General features: G+C 36.7%; 1 protein-coding gene and 1 pseudogene across 2 annotated transcripts in view; both read right to left on the bottom strand.

Moving 5' to 3' along the window:
* Positions 1-18898, bottom strand: part of LOC306639796 (olfactory receptor 4A5-like) — a gene marked incomplete at both ends in the record, with an annotated part of 343811 nt that overhangs the window by 137287 nt on the left and 187626 nt on the right. The window lies entirely within an intron of this gene.
* Positions 1722-17963, bottom strand: LOC306638483 (olfactory receptor 4C15-like; annotated as a pseudogene). The gene is made up of 2 exons: positions 17883-17963; positions 1722-2488 (listed from the first exon to the last, which is right to left on the bottom strand). The product of its transcript is annotated as an olfactory receptor 4C15-like (transcript).

Raw genomic sequence — 18898 nt, 5'->3', positions numbered from 1 at the left:
GCTCCCTGTATCAAATTAAGGAGTCTCTGCCCTGTGTTCAGTATCTCGGGTGTATTTGCTAGATTGGGGGCTGAGGGGGTTACAACTGGCTTATTTGTTGGGGCTCAGGAAACAGGCGGCCTGATATGGGCGGGTGATGACCGCTGTTCAGATAGTACTAGGTTAGGTCCTACCTGGATGGTGATTGGGGTTTCAATCTTAAACTTGATAGAAAAGGTAAATCCATTGTCCCATCCTGACATATAGAAATGGAATCCCCATGTTCTCCCTTTTATTCATTCACGTGATAGCCTTCCTTTTTCCGTGAAGGAGATGTTCACAGGGTTACACCACCCTTGGTTGTTACAGTTGGCTGCCATAAGATTTTGCTGTATGGTTATTAAATCCCAGGAGGAGGTGGGGCACCAATAAGTGTTGCCAGTAGTCTCATACCCCCATGTGGAGCAATAATAATGGTCTATACCTCCTCACATCCTTGCCATATTTTGTGACCTCCCATCCTGGGGGCAGACATAGAAAGGGGTCTGTTTTAGATTGTCACGGGAGCGTGGGTAGTTACAGCCTGGGTCGTACCCTTCAACTAGGCGGTATTCTGCTCCCCCGAAGGGCCTGGGTGATGTTGGCCAACGTCTTAGGGCCTCCTCAGAAGTCAGGGTAGGGATGTCCCAATTATCTAACCCAGCTACTAAGGCACAGATGTCTGGGGTTAGGACCTGCCATGTTAGTCGTTGGGGGGCATGAGGGTTTAGGACTACTTATCGGCGGGAGGTGCGTCAACAGGAGCAGGAACATGGTGGATGCGGAGCTTGAGGGGATTGTCCAATTTTTCCACTTTCCACGTTGGGTCTGGTGGTGGTGCAGGCTTGACATGGGAAGTGTGAATCCAGGCGGTGATGCCATTGACTTTTACTGCAGGTGGAGTAGTGAACAGCACTATGTGTGGTCCTTTCCACCTTGGTTCCAGACTGGCCACACTGTGGGGCCGGATGTACACTGAGTTTCCGACCTGGAACTGATGAGGTACTTGCAGGTCCCCAGGCTTGTAGGCCTCGGCCAACCTATTCCACACGTCCCTCTGCACAGTCTCAAGGGATTTTAATCTGGTGTGCAGAGATTGAGAGGGGTAAGATTCTGGGGAAGGAAGGTGTTGTATGGTAATGAGTGGGGGGTGAGTCCCATAAAGGATTTCAAAAGGAGTTAGCTTGAGGGAGCCAGGGGTATTGCACACCCGAAACAAAGCAAAGAGAAGGAGGACTGTCCAGTCTGTTATGCCAGTCTCTAAGGATAATTACTAATAGGCAAAATACTTTTGTCTTTGCTCTGCCAAGATTTTGTAAAGAATGGAGTAAATGGAGCGTAACCGTACACAATTGCTCTTTCAATTCTTTATTTCATTATGATATCCTAAAGAAGCATACAATTCAATTATTTTTAATTTACATATGAAATATCAAGTTGCCAGCTCAGATCTGATACCTGATATGAAAGTAAAGACCACTTTCTGACTCCCACAGGAAGGTTTGTATATAAATGTACATTACCATACTCCTACACAAAAGAAATCCTAAAAAGTTTTTAATCAAAAACAGTGTTTACTTATTAATTCAAATCTTTGATTTTATTTACAGTGTTTAATGTCGACTTTTCACGAGAGAAAACTAACAATCTCTTCCGCACTTACCTCACAGCTTGTTTCACTTCCTCATTCCTCAAATCCCAAATCAAATTTTGAGCAACAGAGTCAGGATGGTGCAGAATATTGCCACCATATTCTCACAGGGAAAGGCAGATGGAGGCCATGCATACATAAATATGAGTGTAATAAAGAACAAAACTACAACTGTTACATGAGATCCACAAGTGGACAGAACTTTCCTCCGCCCTTCAGCATTTTGTGTTCTCAGGGAGAACAAGACGACATCACAGGAGACAAGCAACAGGGAAAAGTTGATGATGCAGATTAACCCATTGTTGGCAATCACCAAATTTATAGGAAGTGTGTCAGTGCAGGCCAGTTTCAGTAATGGGTACAAATTACACATGAAATGATCAATGATATTAGGCCCACAGAAGGGCAGGTGGAAAGTGAAGAGAATCTGGATGATGGAATGCAAGAAGCCCCCTGTCCAGGCTACCCCCACCAGAATGCCACAGAGCCTCCAGTTCATTATGGAGGAGCAGTGCAAGGACTTCCAAATGGCCACATAGCAGTCATAGGCCATGGTTGTAAGGACAATTATCTCTGCCCCAGCAAGGAAGTGCTCAGCCAAAAGTTGAATCATGCCTCCTTCATAAGAGATGGTTTTTCTCTCATACAGGGAGCCTGTGATCATCTTTGCTGTGATAGCAGAGGAGGAGCAGGCATCCAGGAAGGATAGGACTACCAAGAAAAGTACAAGGGGGAGCCCAGCAGTGCAGGTCTGCAGAGGATGGTCACTGCAATCAAATTTTTGCCCCCAACAATTGCAATGTAGATCAACAAAAGCACAAACGTACTATCTTCTGTGATCTAGAAATATTGGAAAGTCCCAGGAGGGCAAATTCAGTTACATTGCTCTGATTTTGCATGATTCTCAAGGGAAAGGTGAAGATAAAACAGTAATCATATTAAACTACAAATAGGAAAAAAAATTGCTTCAAGCTGTTTGTAATACCATAGTCACCAAATAGTTGATGCATTATTATATGAACTTATCTTGAGTGCTTTCATTATCATTGAGAACATAATATTAGACATTTACTGAAGGGCACTATAGATCAGGCAAAACTGAGGTACAGAGAAATTACTGTACATTTAATAAAACCAGATTTTCAACATGGTAGAGATGTTACTTTTTATTTCAAAGTCCAGCTTTCACTATTGTGTAGTAGCTGCCTACACTGAATTATTGAAAGGTATTCTAAAGCCACACTCATGTTACAAACCAGCAAAGACTATTATTTATTAATCACACATTCCATAGGCATGGAATGAGGCAGGGATGAGTAACCTGCCATGTTTGACCAGAAGAAAGCCTCATCTACCATTAGAAGAAGAAATGAAAGGTAGTTGAGGTGGTTTCTGAAAATCATGGTTACTCCTCAAAACTTTCTTTAAAACTTTGGAAAGAATTGGTCATTTGAATGATATAATTCATTCTTTATAAAACAGAAATACAAAAATGTGTGTAGTTCTAGTATACTTGAGGCACAAATACATACAAAATGTTGAGATTCTCCTTGCAGTTTTTTATTTAAAAATGTGAACAAAGGTTGATAAATATAAAACCTGTTTTATTATGAATAACTGGAACAATGCAGGGAAACCAGTTGCTCAAGGTCCACAAGCTGGGTGAGGTCTTATGATCCCTATTTATTGGAGAATAATTTGTAATTAAAGATGTTAATTTGAAGCAAACAACAGATGCTTGATTTGGAATTTTAACACTGAATTTCTAGTTTCAAACTTCAATTCTTTTCAAGAATATCAACAGGAAAAAGGAATAGGACTTTTTCTTTTCCAGCAGAAAGTTCAGAGCAGGCATGGTCTCTCTACCGTTTCAGTCTAGGTTAGAATTTAAAGCATGTTATTCCTTTGCTCATTTGAATGAGAAGTCTTGATAAAGCAAACAGCACATCATGAAGAGTCAGAAAGCAGTTATCCACCAAACTACAAATGCACATTGACATTTGTACCTTATCTTACCTTATCAAGATATGGAAACAAAGAATGAATGTAATTTAAATGTGAGACTTTATTATATGTTTATTTTTTATACAATGTGACCCTATCTGAGCAGCTATAATTCTCCAGAAAAAAAAAAAAAGTTTCAAACTTATATGACTTCATTTTAAGATAGAAGAGTTCATAAACAGCTTATGTACTCATATCCCAGGATTATAATGATGGTCAAATATGGAAATAAAAAATATAAATGATAAAGCATCCTTACACGAAAAGCAGGTGGCCTCACCCACAGGAAGATTTTCCATGAGTTCTCCAGGCAAATACTCCCAACACTTGAAATGATTTGCCTCTGGTTGACACAGCTTCAAATGTGACTGTATCCTTACCTATGCACATAACTGAAATGTAAATGGTTTTGGTGTTTGCAAATATTTATAGGTACATATATGCATACACATGTATTTTTGGTTGTTAAAATAGGGCAATAAAGCAATCATTGGGTTTATTCAAGAATGACAAATGAGCTGATTTTTATGAATTCCCCTTAGAGGCAACAGAAAAAATTTGGAATATTAATAAAGTTAACATATACAACTGTGTGCCTTAGCACATGTCCTCCACCAGTTTGAAGGCAGCCATTGTCACCATTCCTTCAGTTCATTCCTCACTAGTATCTGTACCTTGAACTCTGTGTCTACAGCTCACAGACTATCACTAAGGCAACGAGAGTGTAAGCAAACCCTAAATGTCATAGGGTCAGACAACAACCCTGGAAGATCAATATATAATTTAGCAGAGGTCTGCTAAACCAAGAACCAAAGCAGGAAAGGCAAAGAATGAGGAAGAACATCTGCTCCAGACTCATGCAGACCTACCTAGCTTTCAATCTTTCTGAGGCTCAGATCAGTTTATTCATAGATCCTAAAAATTCTAAAAGCCTCAAGTTTCTGCTCAGTGAATGAGTTTATTAGGAATGACTGTATGGATCTTCTGCAGCATCCAGTGAAGTCACCCACTAGAAACATCAATTACTTAAAATTCTCTAAAGTTCTTGTTATACTTCTTCTACTTAAGGTCTAATGTCTATAAATAGACTTCTTGTGCAAGTTAGATAAAATCATAAACACAAAAACACTGGTGTTTATCAGCAGGAAGAAATAACATTTTGAAATGTGCTGCATTTTGAATGTCCCTAGTAACCCCTGACTATGTTATTGTGGACTCAGATCCACCTGTGTCCATGCCTCCTTCAGATGCTTCATTGTGAAAGAAAATAAAATGGAGTGGGAAGGTGAAGACAGGATCCAAAATTAATCTAATAATTACAGACATCTTATCTCTCCACTTCTGTTTTCTGGATGGTCTAATAGCAATACCACTGCATAACTGAAATGTTGCTGAATGTAAATGAAACAATCCCTTTATTCCCAAATGAAAGTAATTCTCAAAATTAGTGTTAAATATGTGACATGGAGAATATGCTGTGTCTCATGGTTCATGATCACAAGGTTTAAGAATTTTAAATCATTAAATGTTAATTATCTTAATCAGTTGTCTTGCATTGAATCCTGAGATAGCTAAAGGACAATAGTGGCAAAATTATTGAAATATGAGCAAAATATGTCATTTATTTATAAAAATGTACCTATGTTCATTTCATACATTGACAAATATACCCATAATAATGTAAACCAACAGTATTAAAGCTAATTGACAATTCTACAGGAATTGTACAGAAATTTTTTATAACTCTTTGTTTAATCTAAAACTATTCCACAGTTTTATAAAAGTTAATAGGTAGAAAAACAGTGACCTTTTTCTACTATCAAATAACTACAATTCCAGTCTCTGTCTAACAGCAATGGGCCATTAAACAAAGCCGTGCCTCAAGCTGCCTGAGCACAGTGCTGGATACAGAGGAATTATGAACATGGGGTTCACAGTTCAAAAGGAATATAAAAAAATACTGATGTCACCATTTTTCAGCAGCACAAACATACACAAAGTGAAGTAAAGATTAAATGAATCACAAGGTTATCCGTTGTAATAAAAATTCTTTTAAAATGTTATCCTTTTGGAAACAAATTGGAAAATACTTCCAGAATTATGTCTGTATTCATTCTACTAATTATCCAAATCTGAAAAGTACACAATGAAATAGAAATAACATGGGAAACTTTTATAATGGAAAATGCTGAAGTATTCTAAACAAAAACACAACTCAGATAGTCAATGGGAAAGATATCTATTTAAGTCACACCATTGCATTAATATCACATGATGTAATGAATAAAACCATAATTAATGATATAAGGAAATAGAAGTTCAAACATTCTGCAACATGTTAAGAAAGAAATAAAAACCCTTCTTAACTCCCCTCCCCCATTCGTATTTCTACTTTAAATATAGTTTTAACATCCAGAAGATAAAATATTACAATGGTATAGTCTTTTAGTTTGCAATAAATATTTGGTTATTATGATGAGAATATTTATAACTGCACATAATTTACAAACCCCACACAAGACTCTTCATAATTAAAATAGCTCAGAAAGAGAATGTGAGGTCTGAGGAAAATTCATTTACAAAGGTGCAAGCTACACACTACCGTAACAGGGAATATTTAATCCAAATTGTGACATTGTAAGCTTTCCACTAATGGTCCTACAATAGGCTCACCCCTCCCCTCCCTTCATGCATTTACTGACATCAGTTTTAAAATCACATTCTCCTACAGGTAGACGCATAATGTGTCTGTATTTGTCGCAGAACATTCTGTTGTATTTCCTTTCTTAACAGCCATATCCTAGAATATGCTGGAGTTGCACAGGAGATTGCTGAGGACCCCTTACAACATGCACTGTATGAGCTGTGGGGGTGCACATCTCCTGGGGTGGTGACCTTGAGAATTTTGCTTCCCTTTGCACAACTATGCACACTGTTCACTGTTTTCTTCCTGTTAATTTTATCAGCCAAAATATTTTTAGCATAATTCAGGAAGAAATAAAATTTCTTCATTAACTTTCAAATATATATATATATATACACACATATGACATTCAGACCTAAAAGAGAGATTAATAGTAAGGTTTCCTTTAAGGTACTGTTAAGTAATCATATATCAAGCAATAAATTTTATGTGCATTTACTTATACATATATGAGCATATCAGTTCCATTTGCATACACTGTTCTAAATATTGTTATTGCAAACTGAAAGAGTAAAGTCTTATTCGAAATTAGTCTCCTGTTATTTCTTTAAATGAACCACAATTTTCTTTGGTTCCTTTAGTTAAAAATTAGATTCATTTTACAACAAATACAGAAGCATGAAATGCAATTTGATGTTAATTCAATCTCTAGAGCTTCCCCTTTCCCTTCCCTTCACCTTCCCCCATTCTCTTTCCTCTATTCTATTGATCTTTCTGCTATAGATTTTTTAAAACATATTTTTGATCCAGGGTATTATTCAGCAGCAAAAGATAACTTCCCTCAGATCTGAAGTCCTTTTTGTTCTCCTCAATATTCAATATTACTTTAACATTTTTCTAAATGTTAAAATGTATATATAAATAAATTTTCAAATATGTATGTGTATGTATACATATGAATATATATACACACACATATATATATATATTCATACATACGTGTGTGTGTGTGTGTGTGTGTGTGTGTGTGTGTGTGATATGTTTCTGGAATTTGAGAAAAGAATTATTTTTTTCCACTGGTGCGCTTCCAGATGAATGCCTGAGACTTCTCTTCTGTTATGCCAATGCTTCAGCTCATTTTAAAGTAGAGATGAAGACAGAATAGTAAACATTATAACAGTTCAGGGATTAATCACTTACATTTTTATGAACAATTCTGAAGCAAAAATCTAGTGCTATTTATGACAACAATTACCCACAGGGACAATTTAGCAGAGAGAGTTGAAATCTGAAGTCTCCATTCTGTGACTTGGTCACTCTTTCTTAAACTTAATGTTTTCCCCTGTGTTTTTAGTAGTGTGATGTTGTGAATATTAGTAATATTACTAATGTAACATTAATGATACTACATTCTTCATCAATGAATCTGACTGGTCCCACGAGACTTATGTTTACCATGTTAAAATGTCAGTATTCTTTGTACAGCATCTGAAACACCACTTTTTATTCTAAACCATCACAATAGTGCAAACATTAGCAAACAAATGACCTGTTTTCACTGTATGTGGAAGCTAAATGAGCAGATATCAGAGAAGTAGAGAATAGAATAATGGTTCCTAGAGGCTGGGGAAAGTGAGGCAGGAGGTTGGAGGATGGTTAATTGGTGAAGTGCTGCCTATCTTAGCTTCTACCTTAGCATAACCAGGTTTTAAATCAAAAGCTAGTAGAGAAGATTTTATATTTTTCCAAGACAAAGAAATGATAAATGTTTGTGGTGATAGATAATGCTGATTATCGATCTGATCAAACTCTTCCCATAAATAAGTACAATCATATTGTGTCCATTAAAAATGGATACTAAAAAATTAATTAAAAGTTATGAAAATATCTACATATTTGGATTGAACTTCCATATTCACTGGGTGTTGCACTCAATGAAATAGAAATTCTCCTCTACTACTCTCACAAAAGAATATGTATTTGATGTGTTTTTGAGTGTTTGGATATTCCTTGAAGATAAAAATCAGAAAGTGGATCTTATTTCATTAAGCTTGATGCTATCTGTGAACCTTAAAACTCTCCCACAAAAACAATGCCTTCTAAGAGCCACTGCTCATTGGACACTCATTCTGTCAACTATGCACTGTCTGTTCCTCCTCTGTTATTGTGTGGACTTCCACATCCCTTGACCTTGCTAATCTTATAATCCTCATTTAACATGAGAATCCTGAGGTTGTAAAGGTCATGCAGTTATACCAAGTGCACAGTTGCTGACAGACTCATTCTGTGCACAGTTCTCAGCTCTCCCACATGACCCACAATTTTAAGCACTGCATCACAATTTGAAACCATTAAAATCCAAAAAGTGAAAAGATAAATCTCACCATATGTTAGTTCCTTGAAAATTCTAGTGATGACCTCTCCTGTTCTCTCTGGAGAAAAGTTCACTTGTGTCCCCCAAATTGTGATGTCTTTATCCAATGTTTGCTCAACACTTAAGATAGAGAGGAAGAGCCTCTCTTACAGTCAAATATCCCCACTGTTCCTTGAGAGCAGTCTCGGGAACAAAATGAAAGAGAAACAAAAGTTCCTCCTGGATTTCCATCTGGACTTTAAAAGTGTTTGGTCATAGGTCGTGCACTTGTAGAATTACTGTCTGGTTCTCCCCAGAGAGAAATTATTCATCAGCATCATGTGCCAAGACACAATTTTGTGTGTTTTTTTACTTGCTTATGTATCTGCAAAACTTTCATCCCAAGCAATTAGAGATTTTGTTTTCTGTTTTTCTTTCTTATTTCTCTTGGGTTTATATCTAAAAATGCTGTCATATTCCACCATACTTATGAATATAACACTGGGTATTAGGGCACAGAATGCACTATCTCCTGCGGGATTCAGGCCAAATGTTTGTGTATCTACTAAATGTAAAATGAGAGTTGTGTGATAAACCATCCATCCACCAGTCCATGTGGAAAACATGTACTATGGCAAGGAGTACTTATTAAAGAAAAATATTTCATATAAAATATGTGAAGGGGTATGCATGACTTGAAATGTTACATTTATCTCAAACTGAACATATAAAACAGTTTTTAAAACAAAAACCAAATTGCAGAGGAGATCAAAGGAACTTTTCTCTGTTCATTTATTTGGAAGATGGTATGGCAGATGTAATTAACGTAAAGGTACATAGCATTGAAAAGGATGTTTGGGGGAAACTTGAACATAGCCCCCTCAGGAGAACCCTCACCAATAATTTTCTACTTTTCTGATATCTAAATATTGCATCCTATCTAATTTTATATCTATTCACACTCTAAAAAAAATTGCCAAATTTGCAGCCTGCACACATGCAGATCTCCAGTGCTGCACCGCGCAGGCCCAGGCCCAGTCCCAGCTCACTGATCTCCAGCGCCTCTTGGCCAGACCATGCATGAAACCCACCCACCAAACCACTCAAAGACTTGGAGCCATACTGAGGCTCCCCATCTTCCAACATATAAGGATGCTTCTGCCCACTATCATGGATTGTCCCTGACCTTGATCCGACCATCTTTATTTGGGGCAGCTCCCATCCTCCACATTATCAAGTATCTTTAATGCATCAGGATACCAAAGACTGAGAGGTTTGAATAGTATTTTACAGTTTTGTTGTAGATTTTAATATTATTATTATTACTTATTATTTTAATATTATTATTATTATTTGTACTTTTTATTTATTATATTTCTCAATCTGTATTTTTCTCTGTTTCTTTGGAGTCTCTTTCTATATTTTCTCATGATAATGGCCAACTTCTTTTGATTTTACTTTCACAGTTCCTATAATCTAGTACCTCTATACACTCAATTCTCATCCCATTAACATTACATCCTTCAACCCTTCACATCCTCTTTGTACACTATTAGAAATTGTGGACCTTATTGCAAACCTATTGTTTATGTGGTAGATAATAATTAAACTTCTCATCTCTGTTTATTACACAATACTGTTACTAACTTAATAGGAGCTATTTGGGATAAGACTGAATATTGTTTGTATTGTGTGCTGCTAATATTGATCTCCCCTTTGAAGGTGAGATATTGGAAACCTGCAGGGACACAATAAGCCTATGGGGGGGAACTCTAATATATCAGATATGCACTGCTAGAGAGGAAGATGCGCAAACGACATGAAGAAATAATGGAAGAAAGTGTCCCAAACAAGTCAAGATGCTATATTAATAGAACACAGTGACAGCACAGTAGAAGAAAAGTAAGAAAAGGAGTTTAGAATGTACATAATTAAAATGATCCATGAACTCAAGATGAGATAAAACAGAAAATGCAGGCAATGAATGATCACTCCAATAAACACTTAAAAGAGCAAAGACAGGAAGCAAAAGATCATTTCAATAAAGACACAGAGATTCTGAAAAAAAATCCTTGAAATGAAAGACACAATAGACCAAATTAAAAACTCAATAGAAAGCCTCACCAACAGACTAGATCACTTGAAAGACAGAATCTCAGACAATGAAGACAAAGTATTTAATCTTGAAAATAAAATTGACTAAACAAAGAAGATGGTAAGAAATAATAAATGGAACCTCCAAGAATTATGGAATATCATAAAAAGACAAAATTTAAGAATTATCAGAACTGAGGAAGGCACAGACATACAAAGCAAAGGAATGAACAATCTATTCAATGAACTAACATCAGAAAATTTCCCAAACCTGAAGAATGAAATGGAAAATCAAATATAAGAGGCTTACAGGACACCAAGTGTACAAAATTACAAAGGATCCACACCAAGGTACATACAAAATAAAGAATTTTAAAGGTTGCAACAGAAAAGCATCAGATTACATATAGGGGAAACCAGTAGGGATATCAGCAGATTTCTCAGCCCAGACCCTAATAGCTAGAAAGGCCTAGAAGAACATATTTCAAGCTCTGAAAGAACGTGGATGCCAACCAAGAATCTTATATGCCATAAAACTTACCTTCAGATTTGATGATGAAATAAAATCATTCCATGATATACAAAAGTTAAAAGAATTTATAAGTAGAAAGCCTAAACTACAGAACATTCTTAGTAAAATATTCAATCAGGAGGAAATTAAAAACAACAATGTAAGTTAACAATGGGAGGAAATTCCCTAAAGGAAAAGCCAAGCAAGAAGAAACCAACTCAAGTTTTAAACTAAAAATAAGCCAAAGTGAGCAGGAACACAAATCATATTTAATAATAACCCTAATGTTAATGGCCTAAACTCATCAATCAAAAGACATAGACTGGCAGACTGTATAACAAAAAAGGCCCAACAATATGCTGTCCTCAAAAGACTCATCTCACAGAAAAAGACACAGCCTTAAGGTGAAAGGATGAGATAAAACATACTATGCACACATACTCAGTAAAAAAGTGGAGGTTTCCGTCCTCGTATCAGATAAAGTGGACTTCAAGCCAAAGTTAGTCATAAGGGATAAAGAAGCACATTTCATAATGCTTTAGGGAAGCATTAAATCAGCAAGACATACAATCATAAATATTTATGCCCCAATGGATGCACAATGGTGCATCCATGTACATCAGGCAATTTTTTCTCAATTCCAGAAACCAAATAGAGTAAAACACAAGTATGGAGATTTCTTACAGAACTTCGAATGGAATCACCATTTGACCCATCTATCCCACTCCTCGGTTAATACTCAAAGGGCTTAAAGTAACCATGGTACAGTGATGCAGCCACATCAATGTTTGTAGCAGCTCAATTCACAATTGCTAGATTGTGGAACCAACCTAGATGCCCTTCAATAGATAAGTGGATAAAGAAACTGTGGTATATATATATACAACAGATCATTATTCAGTCACAAAGAAGAATAAAATTGTGACATTTGGAGGTAAATGGATGGAGCTGGAAAATATCATGATAAGTGAGATAATCCAATCCCCAAAACAAAAAGGTTGAATGTTTTCTCTGATAAGTGAATGATGATACACGGTGGGGGTGGGTAGTGGAAGAATGGAGGAAGGATGGATTGTGTAAAGGGAAATGAGTGGTGGGGAGGGAGTGGGGAAAGATAATGGAATGAGACAATCATTAGGACCCTATATACATGCATGATTATACAAATGGTGTGACTCTACTTCATGTACCAACAGAGAAATGAAAATTTGTACCCCATTTGTGTACAATAAAGAGGTAAAAATGCCATATTTAAGTGATTCATGAGAAAGGTTGAGACACTAAAGGACCATCACATCCAGAGTCTATGGATTTAATAACTGCATTCAGTGGTGTGATATTTGTTGACTGTGTCCACAGCCCTGCAACCACACCCTGAAATCAGCAGGAGGAGAGATTGGTCAAATAATTTACAATTATGCAAACTTCAATTCAGATAGTTAAGTTCTCAACTAGATTCTGAAACACACAGATGCAACCAGACTATAAAGTGTGTTAACTCAGTGATCAGTACATAGTCCGAAGCCACACTGTCTCCTGTCAAACCACACCTACTGCCTACCAGGGACCTGTCACTCAACCAGTCCCTTGATCTTCCCCTGTAAAACATAAATGATTCTAATACCTACTTTTAAGTCGTGCTGGGATGGCTAGATTATACAATGTCCACAAAGTGTAGAAAAGACGTGGCTGTGCGCAGTGTACAACTGGGGTAATTACATTCATTATGATTGTTAGCCCTGGATTTCCAGGAGGAAAATTTTATTATTCAAATATTGATTTCAGTTTTTCACTTACTTATAATACAGATGTCTGTACAACTGTTTTAAAACACAAAATTCCTTTGCTGAGTCACATAAGTTATATTGGTACCTTAGATCATCCTAGATTTTTTAACAAAGATGAGAAAGTATAAATGACATATCCAAATAGCTTTAGTAAATATAAAAAACAAAATGAATTAAAAGTGCATGGCATCTTCAATACTGGTATAAATAAAAATAATAAAACAAATCTTTGGTTGTGAAAGGCTCGTATCTAGAGATATAAAAAAATCAGAGGATTAAAGACATTTTGGATGAGAAAATTGAAACCAAGCTATAATGGAAATAAAAAGAATAATGTGTTTTATTGAAATTTACATTTAGACAGATTCTAATGCCAGAGTCAAACAAAAAAATAATAACAAAACTTGGAAACAGGTTATGCAGGTAAACCATTAAAGTGAGGTTTTGAAATTTAGATAACTTTTCATTAAGCAAGTATAAAATTTGGATGCATAAAAAATAATAGCAGATTTTTCAATATTATGTCATTACCAAAGTAGAAAAGTCACTCAGAATTATTTAACTGAATTCTCTCCTCTCTCTCTCTTTCTCTCTCTCTCTCTCTCTCTCTCTCTCTCTCTCTCTCTCTCTCTCTCTCACCTAAGTTATATACGATTGGACTTAGAAATCATCCACAATGAAGAGGCTATGCCTTTTCAGATGCCAGACACCTACTGAATGACATCCATCATTCTGTTCCCTGCATTCAGTAATTCAGGGCAAAACATACAAACTGACTCATGGTGATTCCCATAAAATAAAGACTGGTATGAGGGCTTCCAAGTACCATCAACCAGTGGTCCTGGACTTGCCCATTTGTTTCTCATTGAAAGCTCAGAAAAGCTTACTATTGAGCATTATCTGTGAGTATAAAAATAAAAACTTAACATCTTTTCCCAGCTTTAAGAGGATCATTTTTTTTAATCACATATAGAAAAACAAGATTTGCACAGTATTTGTTACTCATAAAATCCACATAAAATGTTGCACACAGTTCAATGGCAGACAAAAAACTTTCTCTTTGGGTGAGATATTCTTGGTTTTCATTGTAAATGTCATGGGAGCTTACAGACTAAATATTCATGATGAGATGCATAGCAGTTAGATTGCCTAACAGCTAAAAGCATTGGAATGTGCTTCATCATGCCTGAGACAACCTACATGGAAAAGAAAATGGAAAGTTAAAGAAACAGTTATTTTGAAGAGAATTTTTATCTATTCCCAAGTGAGTGGGAATGACAACTGTTTAGTAGGTGCCTTTTTTTGTTATCTATCCCTCGACTGAATGTTAGTGGATTTTTCCCTTGTATATATCTACAGAGTCCACAATAAAATGTGGACCATTAAAATAATTTTTTAAAAGTTTGAACTTAATCATATGATGGAGCAGACATTAACTGGTTGGTGTTGATCAGTGCAATCTGGCCAGAATAGTGTTTCACTTTATGGCTTCATTTCTAATTTTGACTTCACAAGTTGATAAAGCAATGGAGCTAATCTAGCAGATCCACACTTCTTGAGCTAGTTCTTATGAATAGATGAAATTAAATACCAAGACCTACGAAGTGAAAGTACATGAAGATGTTACCTCTGATTTGACGAATGGCTGATGTGAAGAAAGGTAAACACATGTCTAAGCCTTGTCAATATCTTGGTCTGCTGAGCACCCACATAGTCTAGGTGATGTTTTAGACTCACAGTTTAATCTTTCATGGATTTTTTCATTGGTTATCAATGAAATTATATGTATCTTTTGCATGCCAATTATAACAATTAAGACTAATATCATAAACTCTTTTACTTTGGGGTGGCAAGTAAAGTGAAAAGAGAGGAAAAAAAGATAATTTTCCCACAGTAATCCACTGGCATGTTTTCAGTGTTGATTTGTTAAGGGAAAATTTAATATTTTATTATTAATACATTGATCCCCCAACACTTTACAACCTGAGACTAACAAAACATAGAACTGACCACCAAATAAGTTTCTGAATTTGAATCATCTCTTTATTGGTAAATACACAAATGAAAGAATTGCACTTGGGTATATTAAGTTGAGAAGATGAAAATCACCAAGTAAACTGTAATTAATAATCTTTAGAAAATCTGGTTTTACACCTGGTTTCTCTGGGTTCTATTCCCTCCATGGGAGTGTGGGGAACGTGTGCTCACTATATCTGTAGCTTTGAGCTTTGAGGTTACTAGTAGTGTGTTTTTCAGGAGTTGCTTTTGTTTGTATTAAAATGAGAGACTCTCATTGCTGATCCCCCTGTGGAATTTCCTCACCTACTCTCTCAGATCCTATTGATGTAAGGTGGTTTTGGGGTACGGAACATGACAAACCACACAATGGTGTAGACTGGGAAGAGGAAATGAAGAGGAAAGCAGCACATTGATGGTATTTTTCCATTCCCACTTCACTCTTTCCCAGTGACAGAACAATCCCTACAAAGGAAGTCAACACATTGATACTTCCCCATGTAAATCCTCTCAGTGACAATACAATGCGACCCTGAAGCGAAAGACAAAAGCACTGAATACTGACTCCAGACCCTCCATTCTTCTCCAAGTAAAAAGTATTGCCCAGTGAAAACAAATTTTCAAATGCTCACAAACCTGTTTCCTGGTGTCCAAACTGACTATTGACCATAGACTCCATCTGTCTCACCCAATAAACAAACCCCAAGTTCCTAAGTTTCCCAAACTGACAAGCTCATTAATTAAGTCACCTCTCAGTGTCACCTATATAAGCACAGGTGCCCCCTTGGGCCAATGGCTCATTTTCAACCAGGAAAGTGGTCCTTCAGAGGTGTCATTCCATTCCTGGATAAAAGCTGTGCAGATCTGTGAAGTTTGTATCCAGTCCAGTCATTTTGTGCTAACAGTGGTCACTTGACCCAAGGGGACCACCCCATACGTAGGATTAGACCAATCAGATACTATCTCTCAAAATTCAGGAAATAACTCAAATTCCAACAGACATTAATGGACCCAGTGAAAAAATGCAGGTGACTGGAAAGCTCTTGTCTGATTTTCCTAAGTCTTGAGGTTTTATATTAGGATCACTAATAGGAGTATCAGAGAATTGTATCTTTTCACATCAAATTTTATATTTCTTTCCTTGATTTCTAATATTTTCTTTCAGAAGTTTTTTTTTTTTGTTTCTTCAAAACTTTTAGGAATGAAAATCATTCTGATGTGTTAAATCACTTCCATTTTATAACACAAATTTCAAAAAGTATTAATTGAACTATCTTTAGTTTACATATAAGAGTATTGAGTTGTAAATTCAAAGGGAAGGGTGATCTCAAAATGAAAACATGAATTTTAAATCCCTGGCATGTTATTGCCTTCTCTTTAGAATCATGTAATCTCTTTCCAAAGAAGGACACCTGATAAACCAGTTATCTAAATAAGTACTCTTACTTTTTACATTATACTTTTGGTAATATTCCATGACCCCCACAACATCAACTAAGGATTCTCAAGTAGGGGAGACAGAAGATGAAGAAAACCACAGAGACAAAGAAGACACAGAGATATTTTCTTGAAAACCTGGGTCAAGTGCAACAGTGCACTCTGATGGAGAAGCAGTGACCCAGAACTAGTTCTCCAAGTTTGTTCTATGGAGTCTCACAATCAGGATGTTAAACTACGGGGACAGTGTAAATTGTTCAAGGCTTGTAAGTTTTCAGAGGTTTCATTGCTCACTAAAAAGTTACAGAGCTAGAAACACTTTTGGCACCTTTCCTACTGTTGTGGTCCTAAGAACCTTCTGCTACTATCCTCTGTATCCAGGAGACCCATTTTCCTAGGACTTGTGATAACTGCTAGTACCAGAGGTGAGAGTGAATGCCGAGAGCATCCTTGCCTTTGGCTTTTTGCTGACCCAGCAGGGTCACCTGATGAACAGAGGCTCATCTGCTCTCCACGGTACTGTATTTTATTTTTCTTTAAATAAAGCCAACAAACTATTCTACACTTTCCTTATAGCATTTTTCACTTCCTTATTTCTCAAAGTATAAACCAAAGGATTGAGCAAGGGAGTTAGGATGGTGTAAACTATTTCTACTTCTTTGTCAAAGGGAAAGGAAGATGAAGGCTGTGCATATATAAATATGCATGTGACAAATAACAAAACCACTACCATAATGTGAGATCCACAGGTGGACAGAGCTTTCCTCCACCCTTCAGCACTGTGTTTTCTCAGGGAGAACAAGATGACACCACAGGACACAAGCAACAGGGAGAAGTTGATGATGCAGATTAATCCACTGTTGGTGATCAAAAAAGGTCAAAGATGTTGAGTGTCAGTGCATGCAAACTTCAGTAATGGGTAAAAGTCACACATGAAATGGTCAATGACATTAGGTCCACAAAAGGGCAGCTGGAAAGTAAAGAAAATTTGTATGATGGAATGCAGAAATCCCCCTATCCAGGACACCCCTACCAGAATGACACAGAGCCTCCAGTTCATGATGGAAGAGTAGTGCCAGGGCTTGCAAATGGCCACATAACAGTCATAGGCCATGGCTGTGAGTATAATCATCTCTGCCCCACCAAAGAAGTGTCCAGCAAGTTGAATCATGTATCCTTTATAAGAGATGGTTTTCTACTTGTACAGGGAGTCTGCAATCATTTCTGATGTGATGGCTGAGGAGAAACCTGCATCTTGTAAGGACAGGAATGCCAGGAAGAAATACATGGGGGATCCCAGCAGTGCCGGGCTGCAGAGGATGGTCACTATAATCAGCATGTTGCCCACAATAGACCAACAAAACCACAACAAATACTATTTTCTGAACAGTAGGATCCTGTGAAAGCCCCACAAAGATGAATTCAGTTATGAAACTTTGATTTTGCATGATTTACAAGGAAGGGTGAAAATATTACAGTGATCATGTAAATCTGCAAGTATGATAAAAAACAGTGTCTTCAGATCAGTTCATAATATTGTAATCAACAACATGTTGATGGCTTTCATGAGTGTTGTATTGTTATTATGAGTACTACTTACTGAGTTATTATCTTAACAACACAAAATTAGTTATATTTGAAGGTAACAGAGGTCTGAAAAAATAAAGATTGGGAGGCACAAGTGAATACTTCAAAATGTCAGAGTTTTAATGAGGGGTAAGCATCCACATGTGCTAAAGAAGAGTAGTTTCTGTAATAGCACCATCTTGATCATTTAATGGTGACTTCCAGGGCAAATTATTGAGAACCATTCTGAAACTGAGCACAAATATAAGAGAAGGGACTGTGATTTATTAACTTTGCTTGTCATGGGCATACAACAGTGGTTACTACCTGGATAATCATCTGAAAACAGTCTCCTCTATAAAATGAAGGAGAGAAGCATGTACTTTAAGAGAGTCTCAAAAATAATGACTATTCCTCCATAAGTTCTTTAAAAATCTGAAGTGAATTGGTTTTTAAATTAATTAAATCATTCCTCTTTTTGTAAGAGGAGGATTCATGGGAAAGTGTCCAGCTCTGTAATACACATTAACAAGTTGATGATACCTAATCCTGGGTGTCCTTCTGATATATTCAAGGCCAGCCAATGCTTAGGGCTCACTATCTAGAAGCCGGTCTTTGTTAGACACTATCATCCCAATTTTACTAATGGGAAACACAAGCTTAACAACCCTTTGTTCAACCAAACAATAGATGATTGACACAGAATGTCACGGACAGCACCTCTGTCCCCACAACAAATCCTTTACCTTGGATCAACAAGAAATGATCTGGGGATTTTTCTTTTCCAACATGCAGTTTGGTACAGACTGATCTTTCT

Source organism: Sciurus vulgaris (assembly GCF_902686455.1).
Source record: "Sciurus vulgaris genome assembly, chromosome: 11".
NCBI classification, from domain to species: Eukaryota; Metazoa; Chordata; class Mammalia; order Rodentia; family Sciuridae; genus Sciurus; species Sciurus vulgaris.
This window is presented reverse-complemented; position numbering and strand designations above follow the sequence as displayed.